Source organism: Felis catus, chromosome B3 (assembly GCF_018350175.1).
Source record: "Felis catus isolate Fca126 chromosome B3, F.catus_Fca126_mat1.0, whole genome shotgun sequence".
NCBI lineage: Eukaryota > Metazoa > Chordata > Mammalia > Carnivora > Felidae > Felis > Felis catus.
In genome coordinates this window covers 106,802,768-106,825,171 of record NC_058373.1, presented here as the reverse complement: position 1 = coordinate 106,825,171, position 22,404 = coordinate 106,802,768, and the positions used below count along the sequence as shown (strand labels likewise).

The 22,404-nt window shown below is 40.3% G+C and overlaps 1 long non-coding RNA gene across 2 annotated transcripts in view; it reads right to left on the bottom strand.

Annotated features, from left to right (window-relative positions):
• Window positions 1-22,404, bottom strand: part of LOC111560888 — a 58,788-nt gene that overhangs the window by 5,587 nt on the left and 30,797 nt on the right. For both annotated transcript variants that reach the window (XR_006599661.1, XR_002743128.2), the window contains exons 3-4: window positions 5,400-5,505; window positions 3,984-4,056 (exon numbers count right to left, since the gene is read on the bottom strand). This is a non-coding gene — a long non-coding RNA (uncharacterized LOC111560888). The remainder of the gene's footprint in view (window positions 1-3,983; window positions 4,057-5,399; window positions 5,506-22,404) is intronic.

Genomic DNA, 22,404 nt, shown 5'->3' with positions numbered 1-22,404 from the left:
ACATCTAGCCGGGGGACTCAGCCTGCTTCCTCACTAAAGGTTCCATTGCTGCTTCCTACCCCAGCCAGCTGGAGGATCCCACTTATTTCCATCCCATTCATTCAAGGTCCTGGTCCTGCTTTTAAAGTAATGGTTTAAAAATGTGACTTCCTCCTATGTAAAGTAGTTGGATTTTAACAAGGGTCTTCTGGCTGACACCAGACAGTGGGAAGTCAGGCACTGGGTGGATCCTTCAGGGTAGATTGTCCTTCAGTTCCCTTCGAGGGCTGCACAGAGGCAGCTGTCTGCTCTGGCTTGGTAAACCTGGCACAGTTACAGGTCTCTGCTGTGCGGCAAAGGTGGGTGAAAGGGCGGCAGTGCACCAAGTGGGACCGAGAATAGAAAACAGCGCATGGAGGTGGTATTTTGTCCATGGATTGGGGATTACTATCCTAAGCAGCCAGGATTTTTCCAGTAGGGTTTTACACAATAAAATAAACGTGTTCTGCACTTTTAGTGTTTAAATAAACACGAAGGATTTATTTCTAGCCATAATGTAAATTGGTGATGTGGAAAGTTATGGAAAGAGAATGCATGCTAAAACTTCAGACCTCCTGGTTTCTGTCACTGCTCTGTGTGCTTAAACAACACTGATATCTACATAAATAACTTACCTCTTATATAATATCTGTAAGATATTTTATTCTAAGAATTTATCCCTTTTTTAAAAAAGATACTGTTAATGTGAACAAAGTTTATGGAAACTAGCATGAGTAAACCAAGGGCAAAGTGCAATATCTATCTATCTATCTATCTATCTATCTATCTATCTATCTATCTATCTAATTTTTTCCTGCCACTGGAGTTTCTGATTTCCTATAATTTGTGTTTAAAATTATAATTGGACACTGTGACCCAAGATATACATTCCTAAAATATACCCTGGAATAGTGGCTTTCTAACCATTTTTTACTTTGACCTGCAACAATAAATCTATTTTAACTTGTACTCCAACACACACACACACACACACACACACACACACACACACACACTAAAAGTTTAATGAAACAAAGCTTACATTTACTTGTTACATGCAATGTACTCTAGTATTTTATTCTATTCTCTTCTATTTATTTTTCTTTCTTCTTTTTTAAAAAAAATATTATTACTACCCACCAGCAGATTAGGACCCCCAGTTTGAAAACACTGCCTTAGAGAAACTCTTCATACATATGTAAAAATGTTCATAGGAGGACAGTTCAAAGTAGCAAAAAATGTACGAAAAGTAATCCGGCTGATGATAAACATTGTGGATAGAGTAGTGAACGGGGTAAAACTTGGATTGTGGCATTAGGAAAAGACTTTCTGAGGAAATGACATTTAAATTTAGACTAGAAGGCAAAGCCTGGAAAAGAGCATTATACACTGAGCAGGCCTTGAATAGCAAAGAACTTGGCACTCTCAAGGAACTCTGTCAAGCAGAGACAGAGGCTAATGTGGTTGGGTCACAGTGAGCCAAGTGGAGAGACATATGATGAGATTGGGATGGTAGGAGGGAGATAAATTAGGTAGTGCTTTATAGGCAACATCAAAGGTAGTAGACTTTTTTTACAGAGAACAAACTGATGGTTGCCAAAGTGGGGTGGCGAGTGGGAGGTTGGGCAAAATGGGTGACAGGAAAGGGAGATACAGGCTTCCAGTTATGGAATCACTAAGTCACAGGAATAAAAGAAATACCATAAGGAATACAGTGATATTGTAATAGCAATGTAACTGGACAGATTGTAGCTATACTTGTGGTGAACATAGCATAATGTATAAACTTGCCAAATCACTATGTTGTACACCTGAAACTAATGTCACATTGTGTGTCAACTATACTAAAAATAAATACATTTATGGTGATGAGCACTGAGTAATGTATAAGATTGCTGAATCATTATATTGCACACCTGAGACTAACATAACACTGTATATTAGTTATACTTGAACAAAAAATAAAGAAAAAAGAAACAAACATAGCAGAGTTTTATCCAAGTACAACGGGTAGCCATTGAAGGGCTATTTCAAAATGGGAAATGACATGATTAACTTTATCTCTTCAGTCATTGCCTGGCTCTTTTGTGAAGAACGGATTAGAGAAAAGATTAAGGAAAACCAGGTAAGAAGCTATAGTAAAAGTCTTTGGTGGTTTAGATTGTTGCTAAAGTGGAAACAACTAGAAGTGAATTGATACAGGGGTTATTTTAGAGGTAAAATTGATAGGACTTGATGATGGCTTATTTGGGATTGAAATTGGGGTTGAAGGAGAAAGAGGTGAGATAGGATTAGGGCTATGTCAGGGATGATGCACTCAGTATTCTAGCAAGACCATCTGCAGAAATGAAGATGTCATTTATTGATGTTTACATCAATACCAAAGGGGGAAGCACATTTGAGTGAGTAAAGATTAAGAGTCTGATTTTGTAAATCATAAGTCTGAGGTGCCTGTGAGCCGCCCAAATAGAGTCAAGTTAGCAATCACTTATGCAAAGGTGGAGCTCAGCAAAAAGATCGGACTGGAGATACACATTTGAACGTCAACTGCCTATACACATGAGATCATTCTGGGCTGACAGAACAGAGCACAAGAAGAGGAGAAAGACAGGGAGAGAGCCACAAGGAGGGCCAATATTCAGAAGCAGTTTGAGAAGGAGGAATCAGAACAGGAGTCTGAGATGCCATGGCCACAGGGTGCAGGAAGCCAGGAGGGTGTGGTCTGATAGGAGACAAATGAGAACGGTTTAAGAACTGGTCACTAATCAACAGTGTCGAATGCTGCTAAGAAGTTAAATATAAGACTGAGAAGTATCTGTTGGATTTAGTGACATAATTGTCACAACTGTAAGAGCTGCTTTTATAGATTGGTGGTGTCCAAGAAGAAAAGGAAGCAGAGATGGTGAGTGCAGTAAGTCTCGCGAGGCTTGGCTGGAAAGAAGAGCAATACAAAGAATACAGGCAGGGGAGCTGGTGTCATCAAGGGAGGTATTTTTTGTTTGTTGTTTGCTTGAGGTGGAACATAGAAGAATGCTGTTTGGAAAGTTTGGGTGCAGAGTAAGAGGCTAAAGATGCGAAACAGAGAGGGTAACTACCAGGGCAAGGTCCTCAGTTGGCAGGCAAACCACATGTGGCTGAATGGCCTTCACTCAGAGGAAAGACGTCTCTTCCACTGTGGGAAAAGGAGAGAAAGGGTGTGTGGGGGTCCAGGAAATTCTGTGGGATTGATGGTTGGGAGGCACAGTCTGATGAATGCAATATTCTCTGTGAGAAATGAATTAAGAGGGCGAGTCAGTTTGGGACGCTTTGGTTGCAAATGACAGAATACCCAACCAAAAGCCGCTTCAACAAATAAAGGTTTAGTTTTCTCCCTTCACATAAAGTCCAGGGCTGAGCAGTTAGAACTGTTTGAAATGAATACCTTAATCTGAGAGGATGGAGATAGCTTTACATCCTCATTTGCATTTAATGAACTTACTGTCCTAAACTTGTACCTAAATAGAAATTCTACTTTCCACAGTACAGTTAAATCTGTTTTGTGCAAATTTACAGAAAATAAGAGAGAAAGAGGAGCAGAAGATAATGGGCCCTTGTACATTCAGGCTTACAAAGGATCAGTAATGATGGTTGTCAACAGGACTGCCTAGGAATGGCGCTTTCCGGGGTTGTACAACGTTGTAGCAATAGGTGTAGCAATAGGTGGTGAAGTGCATACTAGAATCCACTGCATGTTTCTGTTGGGATAGGCCAAAACATGTGCAACGATGGTAGGTCTAAATAAACTAGTAAGTGTTTGATGCTGACAGCCAGTTGGAGATGTTCACTTAAGGAAAAAATGAATGTGGATTTACAACACTCAATAATCTTTGGGCAAATAGTAGTGAAGATGTTTTCCTACTAGTCTGGACAGATATATAACATTAACTTTGATTCATGTTTCTTTTACTCTAAGCTGTATTGCTTACCTGTGAGAGGTCAGTATAGAACTTTTCACCTCTTCCTCCTTGAAATCCAACAAAATATACAACTGAGGACCATCTGTAGACACAGATAAAAGGAAAGTATTCATCTGATGCTTTTTCACTACTGTGAATGGTGAAGATTCAGAGACTAGCTTTCCTGCAGATTGGTACTGGCCAGCATGCTTTTCACAATCTTGAATACATGAATCCAAGATAGAGAAATCCTGGAATCTTGCCACAGATAGAACAAGGTACACCGCCTTCAACATTTCTTATACGTTATTAAATGAAAATTATCATCCCTCCAACTGTCACACTCTATATCACAATTCAGAATATTTTGATATGGGTCAAATGCCCCATTTCTAAACTTATGCATCACTTCTAATGGAAACATGTTATAAAGACATGAATTCCTATCATGAGTTTATGGTGCCTTAATTAAAGAAAGCTTCTCTGATAACATTTCAGACTTACTGCATCAGAGCTTGCAGCACTGCACAATGTCTCAAAGTAAGACTTTAAAACAGTGAAATGCATGAATTTCTTTTTTATTTCTTTTTTCAAATTTTTTAATGTTTATTTATTTTTGAGAGAGAGAGAGAGAGAGAGAGAGAGCGCACGAACAGAGGAGGAGCAGAGAGAGAGGGAGACACACAATCTGAAATAGGCTCCAGGCTCTGAGCTGTCAGCACAGAGCCTGACGTGGGGCTCAAACTCACAAACTGTGAGATCATGACCTGAGCCAAAGCCAGACGCTCAACCGACTGAGGCACCCAGGCGCCCCTAAAAAAATTTTAACGTTTATTTTTATTTTTGACAGGGAGAGAGAGACAGAGCATGAGCAGGGGAGGGGCAGAGAGAGAGGGACACACAGAATCCGAAGCAGGCTCCAGATTCTGAGCCGTCAGCACAGAGCCTGACAAGGGGCTCGAACTCACAAACTGTGAGATCATGACCTGAGCCGAAGTCGGACGCTCCACCAACTGAGCCACCCAGGCGCCCCATGAGTTTCTTTTATAAAGTCAAAGAAGGAATTGCCAGAGGGAGGTAAGAATAGAGGACCAACAGGACATATTCAGGTGGATCAGTGCAGAGAAATTTACACAAGGTAATTGAGGATCAAAGCTCATCTTCCCTCGAAAAGGCTTTGTGTTCCCCTGAAGGTTCACATAACAGGCTAACAACTGCTGGCTTAGCCCAAATGTGATTCCATGTCACTGAAACAAAACCAGGATTTCATAAATAAGGACAAATCAACAATGTTTGCAACAGGTGATCTTCTGAGACTGAGGGAGTCAGAGAAATAGTAGTTGGGAAGAACAGGAACTCAAACTTTCTAGAGAACAAAAGTAAGATTGCTGGGCCATGTAGCCTACCCACTGAAATCTGTAATTGAGATTTTACTGTGATACTAACCTGAATTGGTTTTTTGACTTTTGTGACAATACTCAGTTGCTCAGGCATCGACACAGGGGAGGTGGATGGTGAAGTTCATCCAGGACTGGGGGCCTGTAAGCAGATTCTATGAAAGAAGAGGTTGAGTAAACCTAGCATATTTGCAACAGGGTAATTATAATGATGAGCCCAGGAATCTAAGCTGGTATGGGGGAAGGGAGGGCAAAAGTACAAACAAAAACAAAACAAAACACCCCAAAAAAACCAAGGCGCAAGGATCCATGGATCTAAAAGCTCAATAAGGCCAAGCGAGAAAGCTGGAGGGGTGAGATCATGAATAAGAAATGGGATGTTTGAAACTGTGATTTGTGAGGTGATGAATGTTTGGCGGTAGCAAGTGCAGGGTGTAACCAAGGGTGGCTGTGGAGGAATGGAGATAATCAGGAATCAGGAGGTAAAGGAACTGAGATGTAGGGATACTGGGTAGGTCATGCCCTTGCATAATGAGATCTTCAAGGGTAATGGTGGGAGCCATGTAGACAGGAAATTCCTTCAGTTGGTGGGAGCAAGAAGCAAAGAGGTGATCAGCAGAGTGTTATTACAAGGTGGGTAGGGCATGTCTGTACAGTGTGAACCAAAGAGCAGAGGTGTGTGTTTTTTTCACTTATTCATTTTGAGAAAGAGAGAGAGAGAGAGAGAGAGAGAGAGAGAGAGAGGAAGAGGCAGAGAGAGAGAGAGGGAGAGAGAGAATCCCAAGTAGGCTTCTCACTGACAGCACATGAGATCATGACCTGAGTCAAAACCAAGAGTTGGATGCTCAACCAACTGAGCCACCAGGCACCCTGAGAGGTTTTCGTAAGAGGGTAGGATGAAGGGGAATAGTGTGAAAGTGTCTCTGGAGAGCGAGAATACTTCCACTTCCTAACTCTGAGGGGTCTGGTGTTCATCAGATCACATGAGCTCTTTGTATGCTAACCAGGATTCCACTTGCCCTCCTACAGTTGAAGCAACTTTGTGATTGTTTATAGTTCTCCTGAGTGCTCTCATGGGGTTAACCCTGAAACTTTGCATACCCAACATTGAGAAATAAAACCAAAGTGGAAAAGATGCAGTTGATCCTTGAAAAACACAGGATGCTTGAACTGCAGGGTCCACTTATATGCAGATATTTTTCAGTAAATATATGTACAGTACTGTAAATATATTTTCTCTTCCTTATGATTTTTTTTTCATTATTTTCACAGTTTATTTATTTATTTTGAGACAGAGAGAGAGCATGAAAGAGCAGGGGATGGGCAGACAGAGAGGAAGAGAGAATCCCAAGCAGGCTCTGCATTGTCAGCGCACAGCCTGATTCTGGGCTCAGTCCCACGAACCATGAGATCATGACCTGAGCTGAGATCAAGAGTCAGACGCTTAACTGATTAAGCCACCCAGGCACCTCCCTGCCTTATGAATTTCTTAATAATATTTTCTTTTCTCTACTTTACTTTTCTGTAAGAAAAGAGTATATAACATACAAAATAAGTGTTAATTCGTTATTGTTATTGGTATTGGTAAGGCTTCCAATCAATAGTAGGCTGCTAGTAGTTATGTTTTGGGGAGTCAAAAGTTATATGTGGATTTTCTGCTATTCAGGGATCGGTGTCCTTAACCCCTGTGTTGTTCAAGAGTTGACTCTATTTAAAAATTCATATTTTCCAAATGCATGGTTGCTTATTTTATAGAGAAAACAATGAGAAGTTCCCAACATTTTTCAATTTTCAGCCACTGTTTTGATACCCTTTTTTCCTGGGTTTAGGTAAGACGTAGGCCTTCTCACTCTGTAGAAAAATATTGAAATATATGTATTTTCTCAAATTCTACCAACAGAATAATTTTGGATTCCATGGCCCATACCTACTTTTCCTGTACTTACATGAACATAGTGCCAGGCACAGAGTCAATGGCTAACAAAATATAGTCCTTCTCCCTCCAAGGAGATTAATATGAAAAGAAAGATAGTGTAAACTGCCATTAGATACCACATTCATTCGTTTATCCATCCATACATTGACTTATCCGTCATTTATCTATTCATCCACTCATTAGCAAACATTTATTAAGCATCCAATTTGGGTGTAACCCTGCCTTAGCAACTTTGACCATTGTGTACCTGTGGAGATCCATAAACTATAATTATGGGTCTGATCAGTAATTTCTGGTATTCTTTAAAGTAAAAAGTACATTTTATTAATACTTGACATTTGATAAGAGGCATGCATGTGACCACAAAAATGCTCTAAGAGGCAGTATAATGTGGCTAAGAGCTGAATTTTGAAGTCAGATAGATTTGGATTCAATTAGACTTCAGGCAAATTTAATCTCTGTGCTCTTCAATTTCCTCATCTGTAGATTGGGAATAACACTTATCTCACAGAGGTGTTGGAACTGAACACGGTAATATCCATATAGTGCTTAGGAAATGACGTGATGCCACTGAAAAATAATTATTATGCCAAATAGAAACAGACAAGACTGTACGTCAGCACTCCATCACTTCCTCCTTGCCTTCCTTACTGTAAAATTCAATAACAACCATTTTGAAAAGAAAGGGTATGAAAACACAAGTATGCACACAAATCTGTGAACCTACAGGCAGAGTGGAGCGCCCACTCTGAACCAAGGGGTTCTTGTAGCTTCTGTGACAGAAGGCTATCTTCATTTTACCAAGGAATGAGCTGTTGAGAGCACTAGTCATAAAATGCAGGTGTCTAACAGAATTTGAGTTACTTTGGTGAGATTCTTTACCTGGGGCTGAGAAAGCCACTGGTTCAGATCTAGCAGTGTCAGAATTTTGCCATGTGTCAATTAGTAGGTGCTTCAGCAGAAGCCATTGTGGCTTCACCTGATAATGATAGCAATGAGTGGAGGTTGTTAATTCCTCCATGATGTAGATTAACTAATGCATCTGCTTCCTATTGAACAGAGCTTTTTAACTGCCTGCACATTGGAATGGCTGTGGAGGTGTTAAAATGTTCTGATGCCAGGTTCTCACCCCCAAAGATTCTATTAACTGATCTGGGATGCAACCTGGGCATAGGGATTTTTTTAAGGTGCCCAAGTGACTCTAACGAACAGGTGGTGTAGAGAATCCTGGCCCCGGAGCTTAAGCTTCAACTTAGGTCACAGAAGAGTTCCCATCTACGTTGTGAGAAGCAGATGGTCCCTGTACACACACACACACACACACACACACACACACACACACACTCTCTCTCTCTCTCTCTCTCTCTCTCTCTCTCTCTCTCTCTCAAGCCACCTGCTATCCTTGCAACCTCACCAAGAAACCACAGATTTCATGTTTGGTTAGCAAGGTGGCAGAGTGCAAGACTAAGCTTTTCTATCTTGTTGTTTAGCACCCCGGAGCAGAGCTCAATGCATTATATCATTCTTAGGCTTTTCTCCTGGGCTACAATTATGAAAGTGCCATAGGCAACAGTGCCATGGGCTCTCATCATATGAAAAGTCATCAGAGTCTGTTCACAGGCTATGGTGAAGACAGGACATCATGTGGATTGCCAGGTCCAGATTAGGCTGGAGAGAGGAGCGTATGCTTGCTTAGGTCATGAATGGGAACCACTTGCTTTGCTCAGAGCTGGTCACAGTTGTTTCTATGGTTTACACTGTGGAAAGCTGCTGATGCTCATGAGGGTAAACAATTGCTACAGTGGAGGCTTCAGATAATTGTGTGTGTAGAAATCTCTTGGGAGACTTGTTAGTGTGCAGATTCTTGGGCCTTGGTCCCTTTCCCATTCTGATTCATTAGGTCTGGGACAGGGTCAAGGAATCTGTATTGTAACAGGTGCCATAGGTAGTTTTCATGCAGGTGGTCCAGGATCCACTGATATTTGAGGACCATAAGCAAATTGGTTGTCAATTATATTTAACAAATCAAAAATACGAAGTTGCATTGAAGGCGCATATAGTCTAGTTGCTGTTAGAAGATGTGTGTATATGCATGTAAGAAACAAGGACCTTATAAGAGGAGATAGGATATTTACTGCTATTCAGAGATGCAAACCAACCATGTGGGAACTGAAATGAAACAGATGTCACATTTGGCTGAGAGGATCAGCAAAAACTTCATGAAGGAGGTAGTACTGAATTGGACTTGGAAGTATAGATAGGCATTCTGTAGGTGGCAATGGGATAGAGCAGAGAAGAATATTATTGTACTGGAGATGTCAAGTATTTCCTGCCTACCCATAGTCCCTTCTAAGGAGACCTGGTGCACCCACAGCCCTAGCTGATTGGACAGTAGATCTCACCCTCTGATCAGAGTTGATTGGACCAAGTATTGCCATCTGATTAGGGTGAGCCCACTTATAGGCTTGCTGGCTATCTGCCTTTGATATGGCCTGCTCACAAAAATGTGCTCTTCTCTTGGGAATAGGGGACTGGGAAACTGAGAGACTGAGTGACTAAAAAGAAAGGTTATGTCAAGGTAAGTTGTTCGGAGTTATTGGGAATTGTTTTGGGGCATAAAAAAACCCGATTTGTGTTTTGGAGGACTTTCAAAATTGCTATTCAGTATATTAAAGTATACAACTTTATTAAACTAGGTTTAGGGAAATATAATGAAGTGGAATGGAGGATGGATTGATGATGGCAGGACAATTAGGAGGTTACTTTGACCATATAAGGAAAAATTAATAATAACAGCTAGCATTTATCTAGCATTTATTAGATTCTAGGCATAGTACTTGACAAGTATTATTTCATTTAATCCCAACAACAGCCTTATTAGGTAAACATTATTGGTATTCCCATTTGAAATGGGAAATGAGGCTCAGATGAGCTAAGTAACTTGCCCAAGGTTATGGCTTATAAGTAGTGGAGGCAGAACCAGAGTCTGAACTTCATATGCCTAATTACAGAACCTCTGCTTTGAACCAGTACTCTATGATCCCCACTTGGCAAAGTGAGGGGCTTATGGCAATGGTGACAATGGGCATGGAAAGAAGAGCATGATGACTGGAGGCAGCATCTACCGCAGCGTTGGCATCTATACAATCATGGAATGTTGGGGTGGAAACAGATCTTAGAGATCATGTAGTACCATAGCCTTTCTATAGACAATGCTTTGAAAAGGAGAACATTTCTTCTCCTGTGAGTTCATCAGGCTACAGGCAAAGTTTTAACATGGGAATTAATGTCAAGGAGAAGGGAGAAGAAAGAATCAACAATACTTCCAAAGTTTGGCATCCAGATGGCGAGAGAACAGAGGCAGGATCAGGTCGTGATGCTGAGTTTGAGGTACTGATGGAACACAAAGATGGAGATGTCCCACAGACCATAGGCTAAGTTTAAAGATTGGCTGAAGTCATAAGAGAGGGTGAGATCATTAGAGAGACCTTAAATAGAGAAATGAAAGTCAAGACAGAATGAGAGACAATGAGGGAAATAAAATAATCCACAAAAAAGTATAGAGAAGGAATAGTAAGAGAGATAGGAGAACATTCAGAGAGTATACAGTAACTAAAGACAATATAAAAGAAGTTTCAGGAGGGAGAGGAGCCAGTTTCAAATGCTACAAAGGGCTAAGGGAGGATGCAACTCAGAAGGGGTCTTTGCATGATGAGGACATCTTTATCAGTCAGGGTTCGTGGTGGCAAGCAATACAAACCAACTGTGGCTAACTTCAGAAAAAGGTGCGTTGGAAGAATATTGGATAACTCAAAACAGTAAGAATGAAGAACCAGACTAGAACACTGGCAGGAACCAAAGAAGCTGAGAATTAAGGAACATGATTAGGGTCTTGCCCAAGGAAAGGTCTCGTGAAAAATTGCCATAGGCTCCCGCACTCTGAGGTATTCACTGCATTTAGCCAGAAAGTTTAACCTCACCCTTGCTTCTATGAATAATTTCTTTTTTTTTTAAATTTTTTTTCAACGTTTATTTATTTTTGGGAGAGAGAGAGACAGAGCATGAACGGGGGAGGGGCAGAGAGAGAGGGAGACACAGAATCGGAAACAGTCTCCAGGCTCTGAGCCATCAGCCCAGAGCCCGACGCGGGGCTTGAACTCACGGACCGCGAGATCGTGACCTGGCTGAAGTCGGATGCTTAACCGACTGCACCACCCAGGCGCCCCGCTTCTATGAATAATTTCTAACTGACCCTGTCATTGCTTCATTCTTTCCGAAATCAAAGTTCCTTTTGCCTTTTTGGCCAATTCTATTGGCCAGACCTAGATTATATACTCTCATTCCCATAAGGAGAAGGATAAGTCTGATCCTCTTCAACTTGCATAAAGGGTCAAAGAAGTCTGTATCTACTAAGCTTCATGAATGGGAGAGTTGTCACATATGAAGGTAGTTCTGTGCTGGATATCCGCAAATGGCCATCACATCACTTGGAACATTTGAGACCATGGTTGCAGAAAAGGCTTTAGTGGCAAAGACTGGTTAAAGAGTGAATGAATACTGGGGTGCCTGGGTGGCTCAGTCGATTAAGCCTCTGACTCTTGATCTCATCTCAGGTCTTGACCTCAGGGATGTGAGTTCAAGCCCAGCATTGGGCTCTGTGCTGGGTGTGAAGCTTACTTAAAAAAAAAAAAAAAAAAGAGTGAATGGATACTAAAGCAGTTTTAGCTATAGTATAAACTATTCCCCCCAAAAATGAAAACAAAGGAAGAAACCCTTTAGAATGGGAAAGCCAGAGATAATTTGTCAGTAAGGAAGGAGGCTTTCATAGAGACAGAGAAGTGATATAGGTCTCATTTGCCACTGGCTTTTCAGCACCTATGACAGGAAGAAGGAAGGTAGGAGAGGGAGCAAGAAGAGAGAGAAAGAGATGCAAGAGAACAAAGATGTACACATATACAGAGCCTGCTGGGGAGGAGAGAAGATCCAGTTGGTTCTAGGCACATATTTGTTGGGTTCCTGTCACTTTCATTTGTAACTTTCTTTTGTAGCCACATCCCAACACCGTCATGGAAATCGCAGCTCTAATCCCTGACCCTGACTCACATATTTTCTGTTTCTTTTTCTTTTCCCACTGATTTTACAACAGGCACCATGGCCTGATTCTCAGCCTAGTCCAGCACAGCCTGCAGTCCGCGAACTAAGGGTAAGGCATTCTAATTTGCTCTGACGTTTTGCTGCTGCTCTTTGAGTGGGTTAATAGATCTGCCTTAGTGCCATTTACATGGTCTTGGTTGGTCATAATCTCCAACTCTCATTTGTTAAGTCCAGCTAGGTTTAAAAGTTCAGTAGGCATTGATGAAGAAAGTACAGCTAAGTGGCCCTGGAAGAGATTGTATACAAGACTTTGATCTCTTTATACAGTGTTCAACATAAACGGAAAGGGTAGTCCATTGTTGTTAGTAGCCCCTTCCCAGATTCTCTCTTGCGATCCAAAATAATCAAGCCTAAAGATGTACACTTTTTCTACCTAACTCATTTTCACCAAAATGTTCATAAGATTTAATTACATGACAATGAACACCAAGAACACAGAGCCTCACTCCTTTGTTACGGATGTCTTTTCATGGAAACTTTTCATTTGCCAGTATCTTGAGGTCTGATGATCCTAGAAAGATTTCTTTAAGATCTAAAGAATAAAAGATGCTCCAAATATGAGAATCTGTGAGTTCCCTATTAGCCTAACACACATTTCTCTCAACTGTGAAATGGAATCAGAAACAACAGGGCAGGAGAGGAAGTTAAGATGGCCAAGTAGTAGGGGGACCCCGTTCCTGCCTCATCCCTTGAACACACAGCTGGATTAACATCAAATCATTTTGAACACCTAGGAAATCCATCTGAGGATTAAGAGAACAATCTGCACAATTAGAGGGAGAGAACATGGCCCGTATGAGGTGTGGAGAAGTGGACTGGGGGAGAGAAAAGCCGTGGTACCACAGAGAGGGGAGAGAGAGAGAAAGAGAGAGGAGAGAGAGCAATGTGTCAGGTTTGTGCAAGAAAAATTCTTCCCCAAAACCATTGACTGGAGGATCAAGAAGAACTGACTATTGCAAGTTTTCACAAGTAAGTAGTGGAGCTCAAATTCTAAGGTTTTAGAAGTCTGCACCATTCTCCAGAGTAGAGCCAAGCAGTTGTAGTGGTGCTCCTATGGAGAAGGAGGGAGGAGGCCCGGAAGTGGACAGTGTGGTGTGGGGATCCCTTAGGTCACACTGGGAGAGAACGTTCCCCTTCCTGGAATACATTTGGAAGAGGGTATATTGCCTCTCCAAGGACAAAAGACCTGGTGGGCACCACTGAGCAGCCATTCATCAGCAAGGGACAGAGGTGTGTGCAGAGGGCAGATTAACTGGTCGCTGCTTTTCACTGTGCTTCACTATAAACTCCAAGCACCTGCACGGCCATGTGACTGCTTTTCTGGGACAAAACTGCATGAGACACAGTGTGCCAAGGCTCTCCTATGGAGGAATGGAGCAGGTCTGTGCTGTGCCAGGTCCTTTAAGATTTGGAGTTTTGAATCCAAGCCACTTGTCAGAGATAAAACACAGAAGAACTGTGGCACCAGCCGTGTTGATGGCCTGGGCACAGATAGGGTGAAGGCAGAGATCTGATAGAAGCCTGGGACATTAGAGGTGATACTGTTCGGTTTTTTTTGTGAGGGATTCCTGAACAGCAGCTGGCACGAAGTCCCCGCTCCAGGGATGAGACAACTAGGTGATACCATTTCCACCCCCCCTCCCCTCCCCGCCCCCCCTCCCCCCCACCCCCCCAGCATGGTCTGACTTCAGTGTAGCAACACAGTGCCCCCAGTGGAGGTTAAAGCTGCTTAAACCAAACTCCACCCCTCTGTGCCCTGCAGGAGCAACTTTACTAGGGCAGGTCTGATGAGAGCCCAGGACCTCTCCCCCAGAAGACCAGTGCAGGCCCCCTGCACGCACCAAGTCTACTGATCACAGAGTGCTCCAAAGCATCAGCTTCAGTTCTGGTGGAAATAGGACCAGGTTTTTTTTTTTTTTTTTTTTTTTTCTCCCCTTTGGAATCAGGCTTATAGTTTTTTGTTTGTTTTAATTTCCCTTCCTCTTTTTTTTTGGATCAGGCTTGCTTTCTTTCTTTCTTTCTTTCTTTCTTTCTTTCTTTCTTTCTTTCTTCTTTGGAATCAGGCTTATAGTTTTTTGTCTGTTTGGTCTTTTTGTTCCTTTTCCTTTGTCTTTTTTTTGGATCAGCCCCCCCCCCCCCCCCTTTTAAGTCAGGCTTATTTTAACAAACAAAGCAAATCACACCTAGTTAAAGGTTTAAACATTCCCCACTGCAAGCAAGGAGAAACTCTGCAGAGGACTGACCTGTGGGAAAGAGCTGGCAACACACAACAGCAGAGTACACACAGCATACACTGGAAACACTCTTTGAAGTGCCAGGCTCTGGACAGTATAAGACCCCTTCTTAATATAGCATTACTCTTTGGGACAAGAAACATAACAAACTCTCATAACTGCAAAAGACAGAAACCTAGACAAAGTTACAAGGCAGAGGAATTCCCCCCAAAAGAAAGATCAAGAAGAAATCACAGCCACGGATTTACTCAAAACAGATATAAGAAATATATCTGAACAAGAATTTATTTATTTTTTAAAGTTTTCTTTATTTATTTGAGAGAGAAATAACAGGGGAGGGTCAGAGAGAGAGGGAGAGAGAGAATCCCAAGCAGGCTCAACACCAGCAAGCAGCACAGAGTCCGACACAGGGCTTGTACTCATGAACTGTGAAATTATGACCTAAGCTGAAACCAAGAGTCAGACACTTAACCAACTGAGCCATCCAGGCACCCCATGAACAAAAATTTAGAAAAATAGTCATAAGAATACTAGCTAGACTTGAAAGAAACATAGATGACACCAGAGAAACCCTTGCTATAGAGATAAAAACCTAAAAGCTAGTCAGACCAAAATAAAAAATGCTATAGCTGAGATGCAAAACTGACTGGATGTAATCACAACTAAGATGGAAGAAGCAGAAGAACAAATAGGTGATATAAAAGATAAAATTATGGGAAATAATGAAGCTGAAAATAAGAGGGAAAGAGGGGCACCTGGGTGGCTCAGTCAGTTAAGCTTCTGACTTTGGCTTAGGTCATGATCTCATGGTTCGTGAGTCTGAGCCCCATGTTGGGCTCTGTGCTGACAGCATGAAGCCTGGAGCCTGCTTCGAATTCTGTGTCTCCCTCTCTCTCTGCCCCAGCCTTGCTCACACTCTGTCTCTCTCTCTCTCAAAAATAAATAAACATTAAAAAAAAAAAGAAAAGAAAATGAGGGAAAGAATGATTAGATCACAAATGTAGATTAGGGAACTCAGCCACTCCATAAAGCACAATAATACTCCTATCATAGGAGTCCCAGAAGAAGAAGAACAGGAAAAGTGGGTAGAAGGTTTATTTGAACAAATTATAGCTGAGAACTTCCCTAATCTGGGGAAGGAAACAGGCATTCAAGTCCAAGAGGCACAGAGAACTCCCCTCAAAATCAACAAAAACAGGTCAACACCAAAACATATCACACTGAAACTTGCAAACTACAAAGATAAAGAGAGAATTCTGAAAGTGAGGAGGGACAAAAGGTCCTTAACCTACAAGGGTAGACACATAAGACACAGAAACTTGGCAGGCCAGAAAGGAGTGGCATGATATAGTCAATCTGCTAAATGGGAAAAATATGCAGCCAAGAATACTTTATCCAGCAAGGCGGTTATTCAGACTAGGAGAGATAAAGAGTTTCCAAGACAAGCAAAAACTAAAGGAGCTCTGCAAGAAATATAAAGGGGACCTTTTGAATGGGAAAAAGAGACCAAAAGCAACAAAGACTAGAAAGGAACAGAGACAATGTACAGGAATAGCAACTTTACATGTAATGCAATGACACTAAATTTATATCTATCAGTAATTACTTTGAATGTAAATGGACTAAAGACTCCAATCAAAAAACACAGAGTTTCAGAATGGATAAAAAAAACAAGACCTATCGATATGTTGCTTAAAAGACATTCATTTTAGAAACAAAGACACCTCTAGATTTAAAGTGAGGGGATGGTGAACCATTTATGATGCTAATGGACATCAAAAGAAAGTTGAAGTAGCCATACTTATATTAGACAAGCTAGATTTTAAACCAAAGACTGTTATAAGAGATGAAGAAGGGCACTATATCATAATAAAGTGGTCTATCCAACAAGAAGATCCGACAATTATAAATATGCCCCAAATTGGGAGCAGACAAATATATAAATAAATTAATAACAAACTTAAAGAAACTCATTGATAATAATACAATAATAGTAGGAGACTTTCACTTATCGCAATGGGCAGATCATCTAAATAGAAGATCAACAAGGAAACAATGGCTTTTGAACCACACTGGATCAGATGGACTTAACAGATATATTCAGAGCATTTCACCCTATAGCAGCAGAATACACATTCTTTTTGAGTGGACATGGAACATTCTCAAGTAGATCACATACTGGGTCACAAATCAGGCCTCAACCAGTACAAAAAGACTGAGATCATACCATGCATATTGTCAGACCACAATGCCTTGAAACCTGAAGTCAACACATGAAAAAATTTGGAAAGACCACAAATACGTGGAAGTTAAAGAACATCCTATTAATGAATGGGTGGGTTAACCAGGAAATTAAGGAAATACAAAAATACATTCAAGCAATGAAAATGAAAACATGACAGTCCAAAACCTTTGGGGTACAGCAAAGGCAGTCAAAACAGGAAAGTATATGTTAATACATGCATTCCTTAAGAAGGAAGAAAAGTCTCAAGTACGCAACCTAACCTTACACCTAAAGGAGCTGGAAAAAGTACAAATAAGGCCTAAACCCATCAGGAGAAAAGAAATAATAAGGATTAGAAATTAAAAAATTAGAAATAAATGATATAGAAATTTAAAAAAAAACCAGTAGAACGGATCAATGAAACTAGGAGCTGGTTCTTTGAAAGAATTAACACAATTGAGAAACACCTAGCCAGAATGATCAAAGAGAAAAGAGAAAGGACTCAATTAAATGAAATCATGAGTGAAAGAGGAGAGGTCACAACCAACACCTCAGAAATACGAACAATTATAAGAGAATATTATGAGCAATTATATGCCAACAAATTGGGCAATCTAGAAGAAATGGATAAATTCCTAGAAACATATAAACTACCAACACTGAAACAGGAAGAAATAGAAAATTTGAACAGACCCATAACCAGCAAAGAAATTAAATCAGTAATCAAAACTCTCCCAACAAACAAGAGTCCTGGGCCAGATGGCTTCCCAGGGGAATTCTACCAAACATGTGAAGAAGAGTTAATACCTATTCTTCTGAAACTGTTCCAAAAAATAAAAATGGAAGGAAAACTTCCAAACTCACTCTACGAGGCTAGCATTACCTTCATTCCAAAACCAGACAAAGACCCCACTAAAAAGAATTACAGACCAATATCCCTGATGCACATGGATATGCAAAAATTATCAACAAGATACTAGAAAATCAAATCCAACAGTACATTAAAAGAATTATTCACTATGATCAAGTGGGATTTATTCCTGGGCTTCAATATCCACAAATATCCACAAATCAACCTAATACACCACATTCATAAAAGAAAGGTTAAGGACCATATGATCATTTCAATAGATGCAGAAAAAGCATTTGACAAAACACATCATCCTTTCTTGATAAAAACCCCCAAGAAAGTAGGGATAGAAGGAACATACCTCAAGATCATAAAGGCCATATGCAAAAGCCCACAACTAATATCATCCTGAATGGGGAAAAACTGAGATTCTTTCCCTGAAGGTCAGGAACCGGATAGGGATGACCACTCTCACCACTGTTACTCAACATAGTGGTGGAAGTCCTAGCCTCAGCAATCAGACAACAAAAAGAAATCAAAGGCATCTAAATAGGCAAGGAAAAAGTCAAACTTTCACTCTTCACAAGACGACATGATACTTTATGCAGAAAATCTGAAAGACTCCACCAAAAATTGCTAGAAATGATACATGAATTCAGCAAAGTTGCAGGACATAAAATCAATGTACAGAAATCTGTTGCATTTCTATACACCCATGATGAAGCAGCAGAAAGAGAAATCAAGGAATCAATCCCATTTACAATTGCACCAAAAACATAAAATACCTAAGAACAAAGCTAACCAAAGAGGTAAAAGATCTGTACTCTGAAAGCTATAGAACACATGAAAAAATATTAACACTATTCATTATCAGGAAAATACAAATGAAAACTACAAAGAGAACTACCCCATACCTGTCAGAATGGCTACAACTAACAACTAAGGAAACAACAGATGTCCATGAGTATGTGGAGAAAGAGGAACCCTCTTCACTGTTGGTGAAAATGCAAACTGGTGCAATCACTCTGGAAAACAGTGTGGAGGTGCCTTAGAAAGCTAAAGATAGAATTACCCTACAAGCCAGCAATTGTACCACTAGGTATTTACACAAAGGATACAAAAATACTGATTCGAAGGGGCACATGCACCCCAATGTTTACAGCAGCATCATCAACAATAGCCAAATTATGAAAAGAGCCTAAATGCCCATCAAATGATGAATGAATAAAGAAGTGGTATATATATATATATATATATATATATATATATATATATATATATACATACATATATACATATATATACATATATATGTATACATATGTATATACATGTATATATATTGGAATATTACTCAGCTAACAAAAAGAGTAAAATCTTACCATTTGCAATGATGTAGATGGAACTAGAGTGTATTATGCTAAATGAAATAAGTCCGTCAGAAAAAGACAAATACCATATGATTTCACTCATATGTGAAATTTAAGAAACAAAACAAATGAGGGGCACCTGAGTGGCTCAGTCCAGTTGGGCATTCGATGTCAGCTGGGGTCATATCTCGCAGTCCATGGGTTCCAGCCCTGTGTCACACTCTGTGCTGACAGCTTGGAGCCAGGAGCTTGCTTCGGATTCTGTGTCTCCCTGTCTCTCTCTGCCCCTCCCCTGTTCATGCTCTGTCTCTTTCTGTCTCAAAAATAAATAAAAAAATTAAAAAAAAATAAATTTAAAAAAATAAAAAAAAGAAACAAAAGTGAATATAGAGGAAGGGAAGGAAAAATGAAATAAGATAAAAACAGAGAGGGAGGCAAATCATAAGAGACTCTTAATTATAGAGAAGAAACTGAGGGTTGCTGGAGGGGAGGTAGGTGGGGGATGGGCTAAATGGGTGATGGGCATTAAGGAAGGATGAGCACTGGGTGTTAATACATACGTGATGAATCACTAAATTCTACTTCTGAACAAAAAAAAAAAAAAAAAGAGAGGGGGGAGAGAAATTTAGGGACATGTCCAAATTTTACATAAGGACAACCCAGAAAGATATATTAACCAATGTAATCACTTCCAATTATATAAAGAAAGCTAAATTGGTTACAATAAAAGCTGTTCTGTGAAAAAATAAAATGTTTTACAAGATAAAAATAAGCAATTTAAGATACTTGAATTTTACATAAAGACAACTCAAAAAGACATATTGACCAATGTAATTGCTTCCATATTATATAAAGAAAGCTAAATTGGTTACAATAAAAGATGTTCTGTGAAAAAAAAAAAAGAATGCTTTACAAGATACAAAAAAAAAAAGAAACAATAGAGCAAGTTTTAAAATGATTTCTGAACAAAGCTGAATACCACGAAAAGACATAGTAAAGGAAAAGACATGGTAAAGCAAGTGGTGGAGGTATTAAAAGGTACAATAAAATATAATATAGCTCATATACATCCATTTAGTGTCATACATAGTGTCACTTAGCTCAGCAATTCTTTTCTTAGGAAATTAATACCTTGGGAGCAATTAGTGTGAGGATAATATATAATGGAAAGAGATTGCAATGATCTCAGTGTCCATCTGTTCGGTTTGTTGAATAAATCATATGCAGCAGAAAATATAGTGGGATACTATGGAGCCAATAATTGGGGTGCTACATTTATTGACACAAAGAAGGGTCCACAATAACATGTTAAGTAAAAATTCAAAATGGTATCTCACTAAAGGGAACCCTCTTGTACCATTGGTGGGAATGCAAACTGGTGCAGTCCCTCTGGAAAACAATGTAGAGAGAGGTTCCTCAAAAAATTAAACACAGGACTACCCTACAACCCAGCAATAGCACTACTAGGAATTTATCCAAAGGACACAGGAGTGCTGATTCATAGGGGCACAGGTACTCTAATGTTTTGTTTTGTTTTTTTACTTTTTTAATACTTTATTTGTTTAGAGCAGTTTTAGATTTACAACAAAATTGAGAGGGAGGTACAGAGATTTCTTAAATACCTCCCACCCGACACATGCCTGCCTTCCCCCAGTATCAACATCAGTCACCAGAATCGTACATTTTATACCAAGGAAGAGTCTACGCTGGCGCATCATAATCACCCGAAGTCCATAGTTTACTTTAGAGTTCACTCTTGCTGGTGTAAATTGTATAGGTTTGGACAAATGTATAATGACATGCATCTATCATTATAATATCATACAGAGTATGTTTATTGCCCTAAAAGTCCTCTGAGGTCCACTTGTTCATCTGGATTTTGGCCATTCTTTTTTTTTTTTTTTTAATGAAATTTATTGACAAATTGGTTTCCATACAACACCCAGTGCTCATCCCAAAAGGTGCCCTCCTCAATACCCATCACCCACCCTCTCCTCCCTCCCACCCCCCATCAACCCTCAGTTTGTTCTCAGTTTTTAACAGTCTCTTATGCTTTGGCTCTCTCCCACTCTAACCTCTTTTTTTTTTTCCTTCCCCTCCCCCATGGGTTTCTGTTAAGTTTCTCAGGATCCACATAAGAGTGAAAACATATGGTATCTGTCTTTCTCTGTATGGCTTATTTTACTTAGCATCACACTCTCCAGTTCCATCCACGTTGCTACAAAAGGCCATATTTCATTTTTTCTCATTGCCACGTAGAATTCCATTGTGTATATAAACCACCATTTCTTTATCCATTCATCAGTTGATGGACATTTAGGCTCTTTCCGTAATTTGGCTATTGTTGAGAGTGCTGCTATGAACATTGGGGTACAAGTGGCCCTATGCATCAGTACTCCTGTATCCCTTGGATAAATTCCTAGCAGTGCTATTGCTGGGTCATAGGGTAGGTCTATTTTTAATTTTCTGAGGAACCTCCACACTGCTTTCCAGAGCGGCTGCACCAATTTGCATTCCCACCAACAGTGCAAGAGGGTTCCCGTTTCTCCACATCCTCTCCAGCATCTACAGTCTCCTGATTTGTTCATTTTGGCCACTCTGACTGGCGTGAGGTGATATCTGAGTGTGGTTTTGATTTGTATTTCCCTGATGAGGAGCGACGCTGAACATCTTTTCATGTGCCTGTTGGCCATCCGGATGTCTTCTTTAGAGAAGTGTCTATTCATGTTTTCTGCCCATTTCTTCACTGGGTTATTTGTTTTTCAGGTGTGGAGTTTGGTGAGCTCTTTATAGATTTTGGATACTAGCCCTTTGTCCGATATGTCATTTGCGAATATCTTTTCCCATTCCGTTGGCTGCCTTTTAGTTTTGTTGGTTGTTTCCTTTGCTGTGCAGAAGCTTTTTATCTTCATAAGTTCCCAGTAATTCACTTTTGCTTTTAATTCCCTTGCCTTTGGGGATGTGTCGAGTAAGAGATTGCTACGGCTGAGGTCAGAGAGGTCTTTTCCTGCTTTCTCCTCTAAGGTTTTGATGGTTTCCTGTCTCACATTTAGGTCCTTTATCCATTTTGAGTTTATTTTTTTTTTAATTTTTTTTTCAACGTTTTTATTTATTTTTGGGACAGAGAGAGACAGAGCATGAACAGGGGAGGGGCAGAGAGAGAGGGAGACACAGAATCGGAAACAGGCTCCAGGCTCCGAGCCATCAGCCCAGAGCCTGACGCGGGGCTCGAACTCCCGGACCGCGAGATCGTGACCTGGCTGAAGTCGGACGCTTAACCGACTGT